Genomic DNA, 20138 nt, shown 5'->3' on the forward strand with positions numbered 1-20138 from the left:
AAGTTAAAATTTTTTTTCTCTTGTATGTACCACTTTCCTACATAAAATGAAAAGTAGTCACCTAACTAAGCACTTCTGCTTGGATTAAAAAAAAAAAAAGATACCTCAATATTGGTATTATTATTTCTGTAGTGTACAGATGCTTGATTTAGATGGGGAGTTAATTTTTTTTTTTTCTAGATATTTTGGATTTTTTTTCACTTCTGTTTACAATCATTTAATTTCTAGAAACTTAGTGCTATCAAAAGAAAAAAACTATCAGCTCTAGAAACTGAACCTAAGCTGTATGTAGGGAAGAAATCTTCCTTTGGACCTTAACCAGGCAGAAATTTTTTTAACCTCACAAACAAACCTGTGTTGTACCTGTATAAGCTGCCTTTAGGAATGAAAATAGAACTCATTTTTCAAAAGAGATCATATGCACAGCCTTTCTGCAGATTACTCTCTGTAAACATGCAATTTTGAGGCCAGGAACAGTGACAGTTTTGTGATATAAGCACTTGAAACTGGAATGAAACTAGGAAACACATTTAGACTCTCGGTTATCAAATGATAATGAATTACAGACAGACCCAGTGGGGTGAACGTAAACTAGCAAGTTGATCGTGCTTGACAAAGCTTTCTGCATGACGAGTATAGTCTGTGCTTAAATTAAAATGGTGTGCTACTTACACCTTTCAACACCACTCCATGAACTACACACACTACAGGCTTGTTGTTTTTATGGTATCAGAGTATATATTGCTTTTTCTCAGGGAGCAGTGTGTAGGTATGCAAAAATGTGTGTGCATCCTGAGTGGTGTGTGCATACCTATACATTTCCTTAGGAGATGGAGATAGTGTGATCTAGTCCTAGGTTGACCAGCAACAAAAATTCACATTTGAAAATTACATATATGATGTAATCAAACTGTAGAAAACTGTGCTGTAAATAATTATTTTGAGGGCATTTATAAGAAAAAAGTGAGCCTTTGCAGATTACAGCACAACATTATGTTGGGGAAATCTTTATGTTAAAAACCAAATCTCCTTAGAGAGATTTAATTTAATTCAGGTTTGGACAAGAGGTTTATCTGTTGAAAAGTGATTGATGGATGAACCTCCAGACTTTGGTGGTTCAAGTCTGACCTGTTCAAACAAGTACAAAATGTGAAGGATTTATCTTCTCTGGTTTCTTCCTGCAGCAACACCCCCCTGCCCCGCAGGAGTATGTATCTGCCTTTTCTCTTCCCTTTTCTCTGTAATAGACTCTCTCTATCATTTAACCTCTACCTACCAAGTCTCTCTTATGAACACAAAAACACTAGGGTGTCACAACCTCTGAAAAATAGAGAACTACTAAGAAGGAAAGTTGCTGGTAAGATTTGTATGTCTTGTTCCAGTGACATCCACAATGTTTCTGCCGTGTTTTGTTTTCCTTTGTTTTAAAACAAGGTGACTGAGTCCTGACCAGCCTCTAGTTAATAAAAAGGTGACCATATGGATGAGAGAAGGACCACCTGCCCTGTTGGGTCAGCCAAACAGATGGCCACTTTCTGGTGACTTTCCTTACCCTCATTCCTAGCTGAGCAATGGAGATCCTTGGCCCTGTGCGTGCAGGGGTGCTGCTGCAAAGTGATCTTCATCCAAGTGGGAGTGTGTGCAGGCATGCATATGGGTCCTTACTTAACATTTTCCAGTAGTAACCATGTGCAGTGGGGAAAAACACTGACAACATTAGATTTCTGTTTGCTGGAGAGTCAGAAAAAGGTACAATTTTTAGTTAATCGCCAAACAAAAGAGCAGAGGGCTAGAAAACAGAAGACATTTAGGAACTAATAAACAGTTGGTGACTTCTTATTTCACAGCCTGTCCCTGGACAATAGTGTTCAAAACAGATTTATTCTTATTTTGAAGCCTGCCTGACTTTTACATGCTAGGCTTGTCATTTCTTCTTGTTTGCTTTGCTTTGCTTCAGCTGTATCTTTCTCCAGTGCAGTGATAGCTCTCCTGGATGTTTGCTATTATACACTATGCACAAAGGGAAACTTCAAGCTTGTGTTCACCTGTTAAAGTCACAGAAAATGGTATTCCCTTCAGATAGATTAGGACAGTGGCAGTCTTTTTTATAAAATTTAAGATTCAATCAGGTCATTAAATATGCCAGATAATTCTGAAAGATTCAGCTGGTTTTGTTCCTAATATGGCATCACTGTCAGTCATTCAATAGTATCTAATTTCCTGAATGAGTGTACTATTAAATAATAAAAAGCTTGCCTTATGCTCCCTGTGAACACAGAGAAAAGATTTCATTGAATACTCTGTTTCCACTCTACTTTCTTAGCTTTTACCACTTCCATAGCTCTTGTTTTGTCCACAGCAAATATTCATGAATTAAAAAATTATTTCCAGGCAAGCAGAGAGTACAGTTGCATTTGTGGGTCAGTCTGAGTCTGCAAGTTCAGGACAGAGTCACTCAGTTGTGGATTTAACTAGAGGTCAATTTGATGCTTCAGTGCTCAGGGCAGGTCTTTCTTATTTTCACAAGTGAAGACTATTTTAACACAGCTGAGCCACTATATCTTGCAGTGAGCCACAAGTTGTCTCAAACTCATGAAGTTTCAAAGTGCATAATTTTGTAGGACAAAATGTTGAAAGTAAGATGAACTTTTCTAAAACTGTTTCAAGATCAAAAGGAAATACTGAAGGTGATCTGATTGGAAATGTTTCTGGTTTCTAATTCACACAAACATTTAAGTCCTGGACTTTTTGCAGGCAGGGAGATCACCTTAAGATATGCTCTGGAAGGAAGGAAAAATATCTTTCTGACCATCTCTGCCATATCTTTTGTTTCTACAGCATTGTATGGATAATTCGACAGCTCATGTAAAAATTTTTACATTGAAATGTGGAGTTGAAACTGTTTTAGTTTATCCTGTTCCAAAAATATTGCATTGATGAGCAGAATGTTTTCATGACAAATGTACAGAGATTTTAAATGCAATAAAATGTTCCAGCTCAAAAGGTGTGGTTTTTCAGAGATACAGTAAAATGGACTGCAGCTGTGTTTCCAGCTGTGATGCTATGCTTATATTGTTTCTTGGCATGCAGGGATCTACAGCATGTCAGACTGATATAATTCGCTGATGCCAGTTTACTGATTTCTGATTCACTGCAGAATCAGAATCACAGAATCATCAAGGTTGGAAAAGACCTTGAAAGTCATCTAGTCCAACCATTAACCTAACACTGACTGTTCTCAACTATACCATATCCCTAAGCGCTATGTCAACCCAAAACTGCTACTAGAAGTGCTCATAATACTAAACTCTGTCTCACTGCCTTGAACACAAGAGGATTCACAGCTATTTGTAGAATGATAGGTTTCATATGTGCTGGAACAGACTTCTGAAGGTCCCCAGTCTGAGTGTCCTCTCTCAGAGTAGGCTATTGTCAATGCTAGATAAGTTTGTCTGTAGCTTTGTTTAGCCAAGTCTGAAGACCTCAATAATAGATATTCAACCATCTGTATGGGCTCCAGCAAAATGTTTGGAAACTTTCCTCAACCCACCATCATTACCTGATCTGAAGACCCCAAGTCACTATTTGTGGTGATTGTCCCTTCATAGGACCAGGCCTTAGCAAGAAGAGTATGGCTCTAACACCTTTTTAACACCCCTGCAGATAGTTGTAGGCAGGTATTAGATTAGATCTTAGGCTTCTTTTCAAAAGGTTAAACAAGCCCTGCTGTCTCAAATTCTCCTCTTCAGACATATGGTCTAGGCCACTATATACCTTAGCAGCTTTTCTCTGGATACTCACCAGTTTCTCCTCATCCTTCTTGAAGTGAACAGCCCAAACCTGAACCCAGTACTTCAGATGCAGACCCACTAGTGATAAACAGAGTGGAAGTGGGACAAAAACTCACAACTGACACACACTTCTCTAACATAGCACAAGTGCATGATTTGCCTTATGTACACTGAGAGCATGCTGTTGGCTCACATTCAGATTGACATCCACTGTAACCCCAGATACATGACATACGGATATAGTTATATGATTAGAACAAAAGCTACAAGTTTTACTCTGAACAGTCAAGTAATTTACCTTGTCAGAACCCTTTTCCAAGAATGAACATAGAGAAATTGCAGTTTATGTGGGATTTTTCAAGTTTGGACTTCATTTTCCCAAAAATCGCAAAAGTCCTTATTGTCTTTGAGTGTTGAAATGACTTTCAATTTAAAAAAATGAGGTCTAATTGACTATCTTTATAACTAAAAGTCATTGGGCATTCATTCTCAAGAGATAGTCTGCCATAATAATGTAGACCTAGCATTTAATTAGTCTTTTTCTAAAATTCTTGTGCATCCCTCAAGCTCCTGTTAATTGCAGTATTCCTTGAGTAAAGTCATTCTAAAGTCTTATATTTCAACACTTTCTTATTCAGAAGGAATAGGGATCAATGTATCCTCTAAACCACTGAGAATTTCTTTCCTAGAATCCTATACACAATACATTCCCTGTTCCCCCTGATGCCTGGAAAATCTTCTGCACATTGTAGATTTTTCATCCCCTTTTCAACTCCTTTTTCCCAAATACTATATCCTTATACCTTCTTTCCAATGTCACAATGGTGCAAAGAAATGTTTCAAAAGAAACTGTTTAAAATAAAAGAGGTAGAACAATTTTCACCAAAAACTGGTATTGGCATTGGAGTAGAAATCAGTTAATATCTTATGATCCCACAGGATGTGAAGGTGCAGCTAGTCCTTTTTTTCCATCCTGGGAAAATACTAGTGGCCAGTACAGAAAGAGAACTTAATGTATGACCAGATGACGTAATCTGTAAACATAGAAAGGAAAGAAATTAAGCATCTAATTACTAGAGATGACCTATTACAAATTCTCCAGTTATGACATTCCTAGACAATAACAAAGCATTTCTGTGAAGTGTGCTAGAATGGCCTGGCCATTTGCTAAGATGTACATCATTACCACTTCTGCAGAACGTTGCTGAGTAACAGAATAGGTACATCAGTCTTGCTTCCAACTGGAAACAGAAATCTGTCTACAAAATGTGCATTGGAAGTTACAAGTCATAAAATATTCATTCCTGCCACTCCATAGATGGATGTAGCAACTCAGTTAATAGGTCTGATCTGAGGACGGTTAATCACTTTCAGGCAAAGTCACTGCAATAGGTTGACATGCCATGGCTTTCACCCATTTTATGATTAGCCAGAGCAATGCTTCCTCATTAACAAGTGTGGTCTAGAATTACTTCATATTACATAAAAAAACCATTTACCAGTACTTACAGAATATTCAGAAATCCTGTGCCTAAAGTTTCCCCCTTTTGTCTCTGCAGTCATGTTTGCATTTTTATAATATGCTGTTCATTCCTCCTGTTTGCATTAAGACCTTCAGTTCATGTGGTATAGTTGTTGCTTATAACTACATTGTTACTACTAACTGATGTATTTTCAGATCCTTAAAGAGCTTACAGCATGATTGCCAAGCACTTTCATCACAAATGCCTAATTTCGTTCATGTGAATGATCTTACTAGAGCAGTGGAGAAAGACAAGGACACAAATTATACATAAGCTGATAACGCATAGACTATATAAAGTTTTAAATTTGAATGAAAGAGGTTGTGAATTAATTAGGAATGTTGTAAGTTTTACTTTAGAAGAACATGCATAATTATCTGTCAGCAGAATCAGAATCTGGACATGATGCAACGCATAGCATAGCATAGCATAGCACAGCATAGCATAGCATAACAGCATAGCATGCACTTACAGCATGTTCTTGTGTATGCATCACTGTTTTGGGAAACATACAAACATTTTCTTTGTCTTGCGTGTATCAGCACATATGTATCAGTAATAAAATTTGTGTTTGGCATGTATTAGAGAGGAGTAGTATGCTTTCAGTAGCCATTGTTAGAAGGGCAGAATAAACTTCTGTGTGATATTTGCAAATCTGACAAATGGCCTTGAAAACATATTCATCATGGGCTAATGACATTTTTCTTTTAAATCCAGACATCTTTCTTATATTGAAAGCTTCATCTACCAAAAGATTTAAATCTTGGTCAGGATACTGCCAGAACTTTCGATTCTCTGTAACTATCTGACAGAGATTTCACATCCTTAAAATATGCTTTGGAAACAGGTGAAGTCCAACTAGTGAGGCAATGGTATTCAAATTGGGTTAACAGCTACCATCATGGATTAAAATGTAAAAAGATCTAATGTCTGCTACAATGTTTTAAAAGAGGTTCATTTGTTTGTCAGCTTGGACTACTTAGATTTCTGCCATTTTGTAGCATGAGACATAACCTCAGAGAAGGAAAGAGTAGTGATGAGGCAAAAGGACTTCACTGTCATGAGGAATGAAGATAACAATGATATATAATGTCACTTAGACAGCAGGAGTCCAGCCTTTGCTGATGAGAGGGGAAGACATTTTTCACAATGAAAATTCTTTATTCTTCATAAAACTAGCTATCACCTTCTTCTTTGGGAACAGTTATGCAGAAGAAACAAATCCCTTTTTGAGATTTTTAACAAATCTTTTTCCAGAAGACCAGAAATAAGGTAAAAATGAGGATATGTAACTAAAGACATATTTGAAACCAGGATGTTAAACCAGAAGACATAAAGACAATGCATGTTTAATTGCAAGTAGACTCCTTCAAAAAATCAGAATGTTTTGAGTAGTTTATTTTGTATCTTTTATAAACTCCTTTAACAAACACATTCTTTTAGCCTTTTTGAAGCTTACAGATCCAGAAAATGGACAAAATTATTTCTTCTTCAAAGGCAAATGTGGGCTATAGATCGGAAGGGATTCATCTGCATGCAGTTGGCCACCCTTCTGGAATAGGCTGACTGTGTCACAAGGCTTTTAAGAACAAGCTGTACATTTATGTTAAAGCTAAATGTCCATTTATGTTAAAGTTGCCACAACAGTCATATATAGTGAGCCTCAACACTGCTTTTCATCTCCCACTCTCCTGATGCAACACTAACACCTTAAATGTTATCTCCATTGTGCTTCATCTTCTCTGCAGCGTGTGAAAACAATAGAAAAAAATACATATTCTGTACCATGGTTTTATTAAGGGCTGGTGCCTTATCCTCTTTCATAGAAACTCTAGAGATTTCAGTATTTCATTTTTTATTTCCCTCAAAAAAACGGGAAAAACACCCAAACAAACCTCTGTGTATTTTGCCCAAGAATCACCCTGCACTGCTCAGTCAGTTCCACATGCTGAATGATGGTATTTCTTAAAAAGATTACCACATCAAATCCTTAGGTTGTGTAGGTTCACCTTGTGTTGTTCTTACTCTTCTTTTGATTATTACACTTCTGGAAGAATTGTCTCCTAGACCACGTAGGGTTTCATGTGAAACATTACTATTCAATATCAATCTGCAATTGTTCTTAGTTTACACATGCTGTTTGGTGCTGAAGGCTTGCTCTACCTCTGCAGTACTTTGTTTGTAAACAGACAGACCACAGGCATTGGTACCTGTGTCCTTGGATTTAATCTTCTTTATAAAGTCGGTGAATGTAGTTCAGTTTTGGTAGGCCTATGAGAAAAAGTTACCTTTGAGTAAGGAATTGATGGGTAGAGTTGGGTGATCTAATTGGGTAGAGAAAGCAATTTGGAGAGGGTAATATGTCGACAGTATCTGTTCATGTGACCCGTGGACTTCCCTTTGTCATCCTATGCCTGAGAATATATGAAGGGGGCTGGGAAGGCAAAGGGACGTTCAACTGTCATCACTGGCATCTTCTCTGACCATTGCACCATCATCAAATACATTGGAATCCTCATTTGTTTCAGATTTTTCCTTCATATTCTGTGCAGCCCTAGATGCATTTTCATAACTACATAGCTGGGAAGATTTGGGTACTGACTTCTCTCGAGGAGAGGAAGCCTGCTGCAAGTTTGACTTCTGTGAAATCCGAGTAAAACTCAGAACTGTTTGAAGCTTGAGTCATTTCAGATTTTGTTAGAGATCGGAAACTTGATCCTTTTTCATCAAAAGCATCATGATGTTGGTGGATCAGGCACTGAAGACAAAAATATCATCTCAGACAGGGCTGAGAAAGCACATGCAGTTTAAAAATTGTTCTTGAAGCAAAGATAAATACGCAATTGATTGAGTGTGAGTGGATCTATAAATTCCTCTCATGGACTTAACTTTCAACAGATGAGTTTGTTGAAAACATAAGTGTTTTCATATGATTGACATACAAGCAAAAGAACACGGGTCATTTCAGCTCTATAATGGTCAGACATTTCAGATGTACTGAATTCACTGTAAGAATCAGAACAAAGTCATAAAACTAGGAAACAGATTACTTCAGGGTGTATCCTTTTTCAAAAAATTTCTGCTGTTCTGTATCTCACCTGTTATAGTTTTTTAGAACAGGTGAGAAGGGAGGGATATTTTCTGAAATTATATAGTCTCCAACGTGTTGAAAAATATGCAAATTGTGACAAGGAAAAGCTCCTCAATATGTAATTTGAGGCAGTGTAAAAGTTGGTTATGTTACTGTGATAAGTTTTTTAAGTGCTGTGGTAGTGCTCACACCCAAAGAGAAGCAGGGAAAATACCAAGGAAGATCAGACAGAAGGTGAAAATTACTGCAATTGTAGTTGCTCCTGAGTCTCTCAGGCTGTTACCTACAGCTGATGAGCTCCAAGAAGAGCGAAACCAGTTAGGTCCTGTAGTACTGGCCTAATAAACAATTGATTACTAGGATAGATAGGGTAAGTTGTGACTGAAACCCATGAAGGTTCTTGTATGCGTGTCTTTGAACTTGAAGTGCCAGCTTTGAACAATGTATTGCCATCCTGTAGAAAGTAACCAAGTAGGTTGTTACTGGCTTGTGATGCTCACAAGTCCCAGCATTTAATCTTACATAAACTCTTCCCATGCCTTGCCTGTTCTGAGGACTCTCTAAACTTTTGCAAAGACAGGTATGAAAATCAAAACAAGATACAACAAATTTTTCATCATGTTTTCTTGTTACCAACCTTGATGTCCTTTAGAGAAGTTTTTAGGATCAGTCCAATGTTAAATGAAGGTATGGTCCAAGCGTCAGGTCCACAGTTTTGTCTGGCAATGCCACATCTGGTAGGATGGCAAATACGTCACTAGGTAGATTTAGACGAATGAGGAAGGAACACTGAACAAATAAAAATGAAAGTACTGAGATGAGGCAGAAGAGAAAGGAGAACAAGCTGGGACAAATGAAATGCAATCATACTCTTAGTAAAGAGAAGAATTAAAAATAGAGGAGATAAAAGGGGATTATGGATTAGACCCAAGGAGACAGAGAGGAGGTGAAAGTGTGATTGGGATACCAAAAAAGAAATTAGAAAGATGAGAACGCAGAATAGAAGTGACCATAACAAAGGAAACACAGAGAATGAATGCAAACTTTGAAGGAAACAATAAAGCTGAACAAAATAAAATTTATAATGGTAATTTTAAACTGGTTGAGAAGTGTGGGGAAAAAAAAAAAAAGGAAATTATAGCAAATGGGATTTAATGAGCCTATAGCAGAAGAAAAGTCACAAAATAAGTTGAAAAGCAAAAGTAAGTCCAGTGGTTGTGAGCTTTCATTTATTGGTAGTGGTTCTGTGTCATTCTGTCACACATAATCCTTTAGTTCTGTGAATCTGAGAAAGACAGCAAATATTCTTAGAATTTATTGTATTGGCTTACCAGGTCACTTTGATTTCTCTAGACATAGGGCATGTAATGAGCCTCCAAACGAGTGGAAGTTCCACTTAATTTATGAAAAGAGAAAAATGAGTTTGGGCTCCTTTTTTTTTTTTTTTTTTTTAAATCTGTAGATTTTTCTGCTTTTACTACTGAACAGCCCTTTCAAGAATTAAAGGAAGTATCTGTCTCATGCCATATCTGGAATAGGTAGTAACTGGTTCTGCTCTGGGGAAGATACTGGAAGTAAGGGGTGAGGAAAAGGGAGAGCTGACTATAAGTGCAGCTATATGAAATTAAGTTTGAGCTGGTTGTGGCATCTGGGGGATGTTCCTGTCTCTTTGGGTAATAAGATCCAGCATCCCTCTCCATCATCCTGTGAAGGCAAGACACATTCTCTTTTTTCCAGTCATGTTCACTTAGTAGTTAATAATGTAATTGTTCTGGTGGTAAGCATACCACAGCTGTGATTTGCAGATCTGGGGGAAGCAGATGGTATATGCAGGTGGTCTTATCTATTTGCTATTGATACTGATATTTTAGCCAAAAGTTTCATACACATCAGGAGGTGTTTCCAAAACAGCCTGAAGGCTGAAAACAATAACCTGGAAAAAAAAACTGTGATGTTATTTAAGTGTAGCCTAATAGAAAGGATCTGAATGATTTCAGGATGTTCTCTGTTATCACTTAGCCTTTCTGAGGCAGTTGGGTCCATAAACAGTACCACATAGATGTCCAGAGGTGAAGCAGACACATTTGTGTGGGCAAACTTTTTAAAGACTGTTGTAAATCCAATACAATTTTAAATCTATTTAAGCAGCACTTACCCTGTGGTTAGACACACTATTAACAACCAATGAGCATTATCAGTTGACTCTCTATTACTGTAAAGCAAATATTACCTCAGAAATTAAAAACTACTTTCCTCAGACTTTTAAGCTCATGCTGGGTGGACTTTTGTTTATTAAAATTCCAGAGCATATTTAATTGTTTATCCATTCTGTATAAGTACCTCTCACTAGGATATCCAAGTGCTGCACAAACACTTGGACCAAAATACCTCTGAAAGCCACAGGCTTTATGTGCTGTGTTTCTTTCGGCCTTTGCTGATGCAACACACGGCTACATACACTGCTAGCCCCATGAAAAATAGCAACGGCCTGGAAGTTGGGACTTTTAGGACAGACTTCTTGAGCTAAGGGCTTCCTTTGGTTTTCTTTAAGTTCCCAGAACCTCCAAGTTTCAACCTGAGTTTCAAGACACCATAAGCCTCAAACTGCAAAAAACTCAGAAATGCTATTTTGCCCTGTTTTAAATATGAATGATTAATGGCTATTAGTTGATTTCCACTCAAAAATCATAGTTCATCTCACATATTTAGGTTAAAACTAAGATCAGATTTGATCAAAACATACTTGAAAAACTGTCAGAGCTTGTAAGCACATAAACATTTTTGTTGAGCTTCACACTTTATCAGTCTTCCATTGACAGTTAAATGAGATTTTCCACTAAATGCCACTGATACACAATCCTTGCATTCAAAAGTCCTGAACTGTAACCTCATCTGTTGAATAAATAGCCTGTACCTGTCATCTGTTTGATGCAATTAAGGATTTGTTACACTGACACTTGCTTCAGGATTAGAGGTCCACAGGTGCCAGGGTGGTTTTGGTGTTTGTATTCCTAGTTAGAATCACATGCATAAATTTGTAATTTCATGAACTTTTTGTTCATTTTTCATTTCAATTCAGTAAATATTTATCCACATGGCATTCAAATGCAGTGTAGTTTTGTTTCAATTGTTACACATCCAAAACATTTGTAACAATCAAAGAAAACCAGACCACAATGTACTGGTCAGGATTTACCAAATTAGAGTATCAAGACATCTGTTGGTAATGGAGTTGTAGTAGGTGTGTTCGCAGTGCATTTGTGTTAGCATTAAATAAACCTCTGAACCCAAGTTTTACTTCAAGGCCAAGTTGCTATAAACTTCTATTTATGAAGTTTCTTGTTTTGATCATCATATTGTACAGTCCTGTGTGAATGTATATCATGAATATCATGTCTGTAAGGGGAAGGATGATTACCTTCAGTACTCTAAAATAAAACTTATTCCTACTTGTTTTACCATGATTTGTGAAACAACCCTGGAGCTCAGCGAGTTTTTAACTCCAGAGGTACAGATAGCACAAAGTTTGTGAAGTCATATGTGCAAAGGAAGCTGTGGTCCAGATCAACAGGCACTTACATAAAAGAGCAGAGGTCAGACAGTATTTTTTCTTAATATCTTTTAAGAAAGCCTGGTGATTCATTCCTTATAATAAAGGGGCATTTTCCATTTAAAAAAAAACAAACAAAAACAAAACCCCCCAAAAAAACCCAACCTAAAATCCTAAAATTTTCTCCATAAAGCAGTCTAGGAAGGCAGGAAATCTAGAAGAAACGGGTCTCTAGAACACTTGCAGGCACACTAATATGTATGTATCTGTTGATTTATGTTTTTGGACTTCTATTTTATGACTGTATTTGTCAGCCACTGAGAGAGCACTGAGTTTACCCCTTACAAAAGCCATTGTCCTAAAAGGTTATTTTCCAGGTAGAACGGTAGCTGTTGCCCACAAATGGTAGACCTTTTGCAGGGCATACACAAGTTGGAGGCCTGAAGCAAATCTAAAGCCTGTCATAGAAACTTTCTGCTGCTAAGAATCCATTATCTCATTACCTAGGATAAGCACTTGACAACTTGTGACGTGATGACCAGTGGAGAAACCTGCTAATTTATGTACCCCATTGTCTGTTGTGGGAGGATATTGGACCTGCACAACTCTATGAGAGTTATAACAAGCAAAGCCGTTTATTTTTCCAATAATACATACTTATGCTCTCGCCAAAGCTCTTACTTCATAATTAGCAAATCAACAATTAGACAGTTATCAACCTTTTCTCCTATCAGCATAAGGCCACTCTAACACGTGCTGTGCTGACCAATCACCTTCTCGTTCACGCGCTGTTCACACGGCGGTAACTCCTCACAGTTCAGTACTTTCCCACAGCTCAGTGTTGCAGCTGAACGTTGTTTTCCTCTGCCACCTTGGCACAACTCAGCAGTTTCTTATCTTTCTCCCAAGGTCTGTTTCTCATCAAAGCCTAGCTTTTTCTCAGAGGCTGTGCAGGGCTGACAGGCCAATGCCTCCCACAATTGTCCATAATACATCTAGGTCCAGGGAAGTTTAGTAACCTGTGGACCTGAAAGGTGGTGCTGTGCAAAACTGTAGAGGCCCCTTGATCATGCAAATATACTTGCTTTCATGAAGAGAATGATAAGCCATTCCAGCTCAGTGATGCCTTATACATACATCCCTGAACATGCCGGTGGTAGGTTCAGGATTTCTAGGAAGAGTGAGAATCCTGTTTCCACACTGCGCAGTGTGTGTCTCATTAAGAAAAGACTTTGAGTTGTCTGGCTGACTGCACATGCACTGTGTGGAGGCTTGTGGAGGCTTACTCTCCCTACCCTTTGGGGCAGTTTGGACTCACTGGGCATGTCCACAGTGACTCTGTCTTATATGCACTGTAAGCCTTAAGTTCCTCCATTACATCCAGCTTCTGGAGAACTTGCTGTAGAGCTGCACCTTCTGTGGGAGATATGACATAGATTTCCAGCTGTATGCCACTTCTGTGCCAACTACTGTGCAGTATCTCCTTCAGTGCAACAGCCAAGTGCCCCAACATCCCAAACAATCAAAATAATTACCAAATTCTCCAGCCAGAATTTCCAGGTAGAAAAATAAAATGAATGAGGGGAACCCACACCTACATGTCTGACCTAATAAAGGAGCAAAGGTGGCCAGCAGAAATTGAGCTCAGATGCACCTACCACCAGCCAGTGTTAAGATGCAGAAATTAGAGTAATTTCTGTCAGAGATAGTAAACTAGAGCCTCTTAGTTTTATTTGCGCTGATCTCAGGGGTGAACTTAGAAATAGTACACAACATACTGATATGTCCCAGTTACTCTTATAAGCATACTTAAAAACATGACTAATAAATGCATTTTATCATAAATGAGGCATTTTATTCACTTGTTGGTCTAAAAAAAATGGATAACTCATGTTTAGCTCTTCTTAAAAACAATTAGTAATAATTTATGACAGTTATAGATTATTTATAAATATACTCACTGTATAAAATATTCATGTTTTTCGAAGAACTGAGGAAACAAAGTAGGGCTTCTGCAAACCATGGTAGATTTTTTAAAATCTACCTTTCACACAGCATAGACATTATGCAGTTTTTCTGCCATCTTTCTGCAGATTTTCTGCCATTTCCAAATTCATTCATTTGTTGTTTTAACATACATATTCATTCACTACCGCTGTGCCGAGAGGAAAATGGGATTATTTCTCTGTATAATAACATGAAGGCCTACAAGTTGCCACTGGTACACATCAGGACAGATGTTCTGGTACATACATACCTTCCTGGAAACACAATTGCCAGAAAGTCTCTCACTGGCTCTGTTGCTGGCCACAAAGGCAATTACACAGTAATGAAGCTTTAGGTTGTCTGTATAAACCTTTCACACAATATTGCAGTCCAATTTACAATATTGCACCAATATCCACAGTAGCTGACACTGTGAAACACTTAGCAATCTAGTCTACCCTGCACAAATCTATGCTTATTGAAATGCTCCAAATGCAAGTTACTGTTTTAGAAATTAAGATAATGATGAGGCTCAGAGAACTGATTTTAACTCCCAGGTCTTTGGTACTATTTCTTCTTCTTTTAGGATGAATCATTATATCAAATGAAAATAAAACCACTGTTTTGTCTGTATTCTATTAACTAAGCCATGAGAGACTACCTGTCTTTTTGCATTTATAGTGGGAATGCTAAGGCTTCAGTATGTGAGATGGAGACCTTATTAAATGAGAAATAGTAATATACAAGTTTGTGTGAGATATTTCACACATACCTGCTCTTGAAAATCTGAGAAAAAAAATCTCCTCTCTGGACAAACAAACTATTTTCAGTACCACAGCATAAAATTTCTGAGACCATTCTTAAGTAGGAATACCTTTGATTTTGCGATCAGACCTTTACCACCTTGAAACTTAAGTGTAGTTAATCAAGTGATAAACCTCACAAGTGATAACCCAATAATCAGCATTTCCAGCTGTTCTCAAGTCTGCAGATACACTGCTAGACAAGGTTTCTCTGTCTTTCAAAAGGAAAAGGAAAAATATTTGACTAAACCAAAACTCATCCTAGAAATGCTGAAAAAACAATAAACTGAGTAAATTCAAAAATAAATCCTCCATGTAATTATCAGATGGCTGGAAAACACCATAATTTTTCAGATATCTAAAGATAATTCACTTGAACTTAAAAGAGGATGATTCTTTCTCTACAAAGGATATTAAAAAGCCCTGAGTAATGTCATTTACTATCTTCTGAGAAACAGAAAAAAAATCTAGATCTGTGAAAATTAATTGGTCTTTTCCTATGTTTGGAAACCAACAGCAGTGATCGAGAGTCTTTCCTGATAATAATAGTGCATTGTCCTATACTGATAAGGGTTATCTGCAATTTCAGAATGAACAGCATTTTAGTGGAGTGTATTACTGCTACTCTTTCCAGTTAATAAAATATGAAACACACTATTTCTAAGGTTGTATACTTTTAGAGTACTTAATGAAAACATCAGTGTTGTTCAAGATAGCCCAGCAAGATGAGTGCTATCCTTAGTTTTGCTCAGACTAGGGCAAATTTTTGGTAAATTCCACAAGAAAACATGAAGGGAAGACTTCTCGCTTGTTGATATATTGGACTGTCCATTTTAATGCTTGGCACAAAGTTCCCACCTTCTGGATTTGTGCTAGGAGACATCAGCCCTGGTACTGTAGTCCAGAGTTTCTCATCAACGTGGTTTTATCTCAGCATTACCTCCTTTTCAACAATCTCAAGCAAGAAACTTTTTTTATCATGATTATGTCCTTGGCTTTGTAAGGAATGTATTACCTTCAGATTTAGCATTTTGCCTCCCGGCTTGACATTCTCTTTTGTAATGAAGTGGTTGAAACAAGAGGCTCCCTGTGGATATATCAGGCACTTCCAGCCCCTTCTTTGCACACTATTGTATCATGTGCTGATACAAACTGAAACAGTGCTCTTGCAGAGAATTCCTGACTCTTGCATTTCTAAGGAGATACAGAGATCTAAAAGGAAAAATATTTTGATTACCTGTCCATCCGCTACCTTTTTCACAAAGTCAGAGGTTCTGTCTTACTAGCATCACATGCCGACTTTTTCACAGAATCACAGAATCATTCAGGTTGGAAAAGACCCTTGGGATCATTGAGTCCAACCATCAGCCCAACTCTACAAAGTTCTCCCCTACACCATATCCCCCAGCATCTCATCTAAACGACCCTTCAACACATCCAGGGGTGGTGACTCCACCCCCTCCCTGGGCAGCCTATTCCACTGTCTGACCACTCTTTCTGTGAAAAATTTTTTCCTAATGTCCAGATTCAAATTGGTCTGGTGTTATAGTAAAAGGCATGGTCAGTTCTCAGTTTCACAGGTGCAGAATTGTTAGCAAATACACTGTTACTATCTAATCAGAAATAGTCAATGTCTTCCTACTCACTGAAATTTTTCTATGGACCCTCTGCATTCATTTCCAAATTCCTAATATTTAGCAGAAATATGCATCCAGAATTTTTGGTATCAAACCATGTAAAAGTTTAATTCAAATCTGCTCTGTGTTTTGCCTGAGAGCTATTGAGATGCAGACTTTGGTATAAGTAGCTAAGCTTTTATTCTGAAACAAATATAATGTTACAAATAATTTAAATGTGATTTGGAACATCACAGAAAACTGAGAATGTGATAATTCCCACTTACCCTCTTTTTCAAATTTTAAGATACTCAAGCAGACATGACTTTTTCCCATGTCTATAGACTTCCTTTTGCACACTGTGGATACCATCAGTGATCAGAAATTAATCATCACAAATCTGGAAAAGCTCGTAACATTAGGATTCAGACAACTGTAATCTAGAGAGCTTTCCTGAAAACCAGAAGTGGTTATACTCTGAAGAAATATCAACAAAATATTACTAACTGATTTAAAAATATTATATCTAATTCCAGAAATGTACTTTCTAATTTTCCCTCCAATCTAAAGAAAAAATAAATTTTTCCAAACCAAAATTATTTATGGAGAACAATGAAAATTACAAAGAAAAAAATTCTATTTGCTGAAACTCAGGGAGGATTTCCAAAAGGAAAATGAGATGTAGAAATCAACTTTGTGTTTTAAATCTTTTCTGTTTCTAAAGAAATCTACCACAATAATTGAAAAAGTTGCATATCAATCTGGAACTTAATTGTATATGATAAATTAAGGTTCACGTGAGCTTCTTTTTTAAACTCAAAGCTATAAAGTTTCATTGGAGAGTGGGTTTGAAGAGAAGTTTTTTTGTTTTACTAGCCTCAAATTAGAGGATTGTTTCCATGCTGGATGTGTTTCTACAGGATCAGGGAAGAGAAAAAATGCCATCTGATTAACTGCAGTGAAACACAACTGGAACACTTGCAGAGAACTGTTATATGCCATGCAACTGTTGTGACTATAGTAGTTTAAATAATTAAAAACAAAAGAGAAGGGAAAGGGGGAAAGGGAAAGGGGGAAAGGGAAAGGGGGAAAGGGAAAGGGGGAAAGGGAAAGGGGGAAAGGGAAAGGGGGAAAGGGAAAGGGGGAAAGGGAAAGGGGGAAAGGGAAAGGGGGAAAGGGAAAGGGGGAAAGGGAGGAATTTTAAAAACGCTTTCAAATGACCAATTCATTGGCCCAAAAAGACAAAAATAGTTAAACTATATAGACTCACCATCATTATTTATATTATTAGAATTCCATAGCTGATCAATATCCAGCAGAATACACTAAGACTAAACAAACTTCTAGTAGACTGAAGGAACCTGCTTTAAGAAAAGTTTGAGATAGATAATGATGGCATTTATAATGATTATTGAGCATCACTCCAAACTCAGAAAGTTTTTCCCTTTTAGTCTTACTAGAATGCTGTGAAAACTTCATTCCTCTGATAGCCAGAAATCTTCTGAACTCCATCTAAGACTATAAATGGCAAATGTATTGTATGTCATGGGGATATTCAGCAAACTGTCTCTCATCCTTCAATTTGCTAAGGAAGATAAGCCGAACTCATGGAATCTTGTTTCATAAGATGAGGTCTTGATTCACCATATACTCCTTTGGCTTTTTCCTCCATTCATTCCAGTTTGTTCTTTTTGAACATGGATGAGCATAGCTACAGACAGTATTTTGCATGGAACTTCATGAACGGCTTGCACAATGACACTGATGTGCCCATATTTCCTACTGAAAATGCTTTACTGTGTGTATTCCAGGATCATACCTGCCTTCCTCATAGTCTTGCTACACCAAAGACTTAGTTCTCCTGTGATCAGCTGGATCACACCCTGCTCTTTTCTAGTATTTCCTCCTAATGTGTTTCAAATTTACAGAATAATTTATTAATCACTGAGTAAATTACTTTCCATCTTGCACTGTGAACTGTCTCCATTTCTATTACTCAATCCTTAATGTCATCCAGACCCAATTTGACTCATTACTGAGAATACTTCTTAATATTATTTTATCAGCAGATGTCAGTACCAGTTCTACTTCTTGGAAGTCATTAATAATAATAATAGGATCAGGGTAAGTTCTTCGAGAAACTCCATTAGTACTACAGTTCCACATACAGTGCTACCTATTAGTTAATTATATACTTTCAAATCTGTGCACTTATCTTCAGCTTTGCTAACAATTTCATATATGTCATTGCATCAAATATTTTACAAAAGACCACCTTTGGTAAATGTTAGGATCAGGCTTTTAAACACAATACTGGGAGGTTTTTTGTTCATTATGAAATAAAATTGGCCCTACCAGCCAGTTTCCAGAGGAGGATCCTACACTGCTGAGGAGGAATGCTGATGTAAGATTTCAGTGAGTTGTGGGCCTCCTAGTCAGAGTTCACATTAGATCTCCTCTGTGATCAATCTTTTGATCAAGGATGACTGAAACGAGAACAGTGAAGGAAATCCTTATTCAACTACCAAGACTCATGTCTTAAAAGAACTACCAGTAGAAGTAAAAAAAATGAAATTATTGGCTATACAGTGTGGTATAAAAAAAAGCTACAGAAGAAGCAGCAAGTACTGATAGACATTCAAGAAATTTGGTAATGTTACATTAGCCAGACCACTAGAAATTAAATGATAAAATATCTCCTTCCAATTCTGTATTAAAATTTTAACTGAAGAGAGTCTCTTATCAGCCACCATGTGATTGTGTTGGGAAGTATTGTAAAGAAAAATATTCTGCACAAAGAATTTCGGTTTTATTCATCTTCTGATAGCAGTTGTCTTACAAAAAAAAATATTCTTGTACTAGATGTGACTATAAACAATATTACTTTTGCCACCTAGTAGCAAAGGAAAACCTGGGCAGACTTGTAACATGAGGTTCTCTGCTGCATGCTCAGCTGCAACAGACGTATCATATTACATGTACTGATATGGGGATAAAATCGTATTATTTATAAGATTCTCAGAAAAAATAGGGTTTTATTGCTAATATGTGCTAATGCACTTTTAAGGATGAATTTTGAGCATGATTAAAATGATTGTAGGTAAATAGCACAAATTTGACAAACAAAATTCATCCTTAGCTTAAATCCCTTAAAGTTAATGGAAGTACATGTGGGACAGGTTAACCCATTAGACTTATAATTCACTCTCTTAAGCAAAGTTCTTAATCTTCCTTTCTCATTTAATTCCGTTCCCCAAAACTGCTTTTCAACTAAGACCTTTGAAAAGAACATAACCACCAAAAGAACTTAATGATTAGGTAGAGCAGCAATTCAGGGAGGTCCTTAATATTAATTAAAAAATTAACCAGTGAGTTCTGTGCAAATCATTCTGTTAATCACCTTGTTATATTCTACCCTTCTTACTCTCTTTCATTAGCCTGGAATTTATAATTCTGTTTATCATTTTTTAAACATAAATAAACACCATGCACTTGTATAATAAAAGAGCCACAAACCGACAGTAGATAGAGCCATAACAAAGCATGCTGAGAGTCTCTTCAGGAAATACAGTGTTTGTTTGTAAAGTGGTTCAGGAGGTGCTTACAATATTTTGCTGTTCTATACAAGAACTGGGTTTTTTTCTTTTTTAAAGAACAATTCATTTTTTGACACTAATTCAGATCCTTAGAAATGTTCAACTAGTTCTACTGCCTAGGTCCTTTTGAATGTTCCCAGTCTCAACTAGTCAAGAAGTGACAACCATAAAAGCTTTTTCAG

General features: G+C 37.0%; 1 protein-coding gene across 1 annotated transcript in view; it reads left to right on the forward strand.

Moving 5' to 3' along the window:
* The window catches only part of TRPM3 (transient receptor potential cation channel subfamily M member 3), a 307424-nt gene that overhangs the window by 172061 nt on the left and 115225 nt on the right, over positions 1-20138 (forward strand). The window lies entirely within an intron of this gene.

The sequence above is a fragment of the Strix uralensis genome, chromosome Z, assembly GCF_047716275.1.
Source record: "Strix uralensis isolate ZFMK-TIS-50842 chromosome Z, bStrUra1, whole genome shotgun sequence".
NCBI classification, from domain to species: Eukaryota; Metazoa; Chordata; class Aves; order Strigiformes; family Strigidae; genus Strix; species Strix uralensis.